This window comes from Pteropus vampyrus, unplaced genomic scaffold (genome assembly GCF_000151845.1).
Source record: "Pteropus vampyrus isolate Shadow unplaced genomic scaffold, Pvam_2.0 Scaffold245, whole genome shotgun sequence".
NCBI classification, from domain to species: domain Eukaryota; kingdom Metazoa; phylum Chordata; class Mammalia; order Chiroptera; family Pteropodidae; genus Pteropus; species Pteropus vampyrus.
The window spans coordinates 1,062,398-1,065,751 of NW_011889026.1; positions in this window are offsets into that span (position 1 = coordinate 1,062,398).

Genomic DNA, 3,354 nt, shown 5'->3' on the forward strand with positions numbered 1-3,354 from the left:
TGGGAGGCGGTGGCATGGAGCCATTTTCTCTGGGGTTTCTGCTCAAGTGACTGATCCCTGCTTTTCAGAAAAAATGGCATTCGTTGGCTTCAAAGGCAGCTTTCGGCCCACCTGGGTGAATCTGAACACCGACGACCACAAGGCTAAAATCTTCCAAGTTGTGCCTATTCCCGTGGTGAGGAAGAGGAAGCTGTGAGGACAGCCGCCCACATGGACTATGATGGCAGACTCTTGGCATCAGACCAGGGTAGGGTGGCCGGTTCCCCCAACCTGTCCGGCCGCTGCCTGGGAAGTCCATGTGTCTACATGGGCCCAGGGAAGGGAAGGGAAGGACATCGAGGCCCCTGTTGCCTCCACCTGCCCCACTCAAGTGTCTGCCTGCAGCCCTGGGAGGCGTTGGCCGATGCTGGAGACCTCATCTTCCCTGCGGCCTCTGGGTGCTTCTCTCCCAGCGGTGCCTCTTCGGGGGGGCGGGGGTGTCGGGACCATGCCAGGAGACCTGGGCTGTGCTGGCGGGGTGTGGACTGGGGTGCCGCGTCACTCACAGCCCCCAGCACACACATTAGGGGGCAGACGTGGCCCTAAGGTTGTCTCTGTTCCCGTGACCGAGACCAGGGCGGGCGTGTAGCAGAGCGGGTGGGAGTGGTGTCGGTTATCCTTGGGGAAGGAGCGTGCCCCACCTTGTCCCAGGTTGAGATCTGACTGGGTGACTTTCAAAGGCCCTTTCAGCTCAGAGATTCCAGAAGAGTCTGTGGCTTCTCATGCTGTGTCCGGAACCCAGCAGTAGGCACACCTGTGATGCTGGGCCCTGGGACCTACAGGGTAGCAGTGGCGGTGCCCAGCTGAGGGGCTTGCAGTCTGGTAGGACAGGTAGTCAGGTGCCTGTGCCTTCTGATGCCAGGCAGCGCAGAGAGCTGTACAGTGGGGGCCAGTGCCAGTCCAGAGGAGGGCACGGTCTTCTTACCTGCTTGGGCGACTTCCCGTAGCGGGAGGCAGCAGGGCCTGCGGGCGGCCTCCACTTGGTTCGAACCACCCGTCAGCCCGCGCACGGGCGTGCACCGCTGCAGTAATTCCATTGGTGCTATCCCGGTTTGGTGGCTGTGCAGGTGCAGCCAGCACACAGCGTCGGGCGCCGGACCCTCCTCGGCGAACCACCTTAGCTGCTCGCGGGGCTCGAAGAGCTGCTGGTCCGCCTCAGGCCCTCGCAGCTGCCGCTTAGTGCCCTGCTCTCTCCCCGGCCCTCGGGAGAGGCGAAGAGAGCTCCCGCAAGAGGGGAACACCTGTGGTTCTTCTCTCTCGTGCGGCACCAGGGTCACTCCGGTCTCGTGAGGAGCTGCGTCTGCCCCTTTCCTGCCCCATCCACAGTCTCTCCTCCAAGGAGAGCTTTCTCGGCTCCCTCTGCCCACCTGCACCCACGAGACTCAGTGAGTCCATTCCCCCTGTTGAGCCAACTGCCAGAGAGGTTTTCCCACCAAACAGGTCTTTCTGCCGCTAGGCGACAGCAGGGCTCCATCTCTTAAAACATGGCAGCCCCAAAGGCCTGACCCCAGCAGGGACCTCGTCCGGGCAGAGTGGCGGTGGTAGGGAGCTGAGTTAAAATGACCTCATGTTCCACTTGTCTAGAGTTCTCACGCAAGGGTCTCACACTGTGAACCACTTGGGATGTGATCACTTCAGGTGGCCAGGAATGTTGACTGTCTTTGGCTCGGTTCATTTCAAAAAGCATCTATTGGAGGATCCTCAGAGCTGTACCTGTGTCTTAGGTAGGACCTTCTTTCCGAAGCCCTTCACCAAGAGCTGATGTTCAGGCACGTTCTTGGCAGCACAAATTTTCTTACTGCTCAGAAAATTGTCCTCGTTCTTTCTGTGCGTGAGCGTCAAAACGAGCTAGGCTTTTAAGGAAAACAACACGCCCCTGAAATGCTTGTCTTTTTCCTGTTGCCGAAACAGCTGGTCCTCTTTCGGGAATTAGATGTATAGTGTGTTTTGTATGTAAACATTTCTCGTAGGCGTCACCATGAACAAAGATATATTTTTTATTTATTTATTATATATGCACTTGGAGAAGTCTTGTCTGAGAAACGAAGAATTGTCTTGAATGTCATCTTTGGGGATGTCCTGCGGCCGCCTTGAAAGGAGTGGCCCAGGGCCTTCTGCTTGCACCAGAGGGCCTGGCTCTGGTGTGGAAAATCTCGCTGTGCCATAGTAAACACGCAAAGGGTGTCATTCCCCTGGCTGCTTCTCTGTCTTCCTTTAAAGCGGGTCTCATTTTAAGCCTGAGAGCTAAGGAAAATAAGATTGATGAAATGCCCTATGGGTCTGCCTCTTTCACTCCCAAGTCCTTCCTTGTCCTGCCCCAAGGGGGCGCCCATAAGAGGAGGTGGAGAGGTCCTGTGGGAGAAGGTGACAGGCAGGTGACTGCTGTAAACACAGCTTGGTACATACGAAGCACGTGGTAGCCACAAAGCAGACATCTCTGTGAGCTGTGCGAGAAGTAAAGGGAAAGGGACCCAAACGCAGACGCAGAACGTCAGCAGACGAGAGGAGAGCGAGAGAGTAAGGAGGAACAGGAGCGCAAAAGCTCAGAGAACAGCGAAATGGCAGTAACTGCAGACCCATCAGTAATTCCTTTAAATGCAAGTGAATTAAATGCTCCAGTCAGTGTACACAGACTGAAAGTAAACGGATGCAAAAAGGTGTTTCACGTAAATGAGAAAGGATAAAAAGCCGGGGTAGCAGTACTTACATCAGACAAAACAGACTCTAAAACAAAGGCCATAACAAGAGACAAGGGCATTCCACAGTGATAAAGGGATCAGTCCAGCAAAAGGACGTAAGCCTTGTAAACACCGACACACGTAACGTAGGAGCATCTGCATATATAAAGCAAATGCCGATGGACGTAGCGGGCACCAAGGGAACGAGCAGCAGTTATGCACTGATAGTAGGGACCTTAATGCCTCACTGACATCAAGGGACAGGTCGTCCAGACAGAGAGAGGAAAGAGAATTACAGCCACTGTCCCTGGTGAACACAGATGCAAAAATCGTCAACAAAATATTAGGAAACCGAATTCAGCAACATATTGAAAAAGATCATTCACTATGAGCAGACGGGATTTTTTTCCTGGGATGCAAGTTTGGTTCCACATTTGCAAATCAATTTATGTGATACATTACAGAAACAAAACGGATAAAAACCATAGGATCGTATCCATAGAAGCAGAAAAAGCATTGGACAAAATCCAGCATCCATTCATGACAGAAACTTTCCGCAAAGTGGGGACAGAGGGAGCACACATCGACAGGACAAAGTCCATATATGACAAACCCACAACGAACATCCACCAGAAAG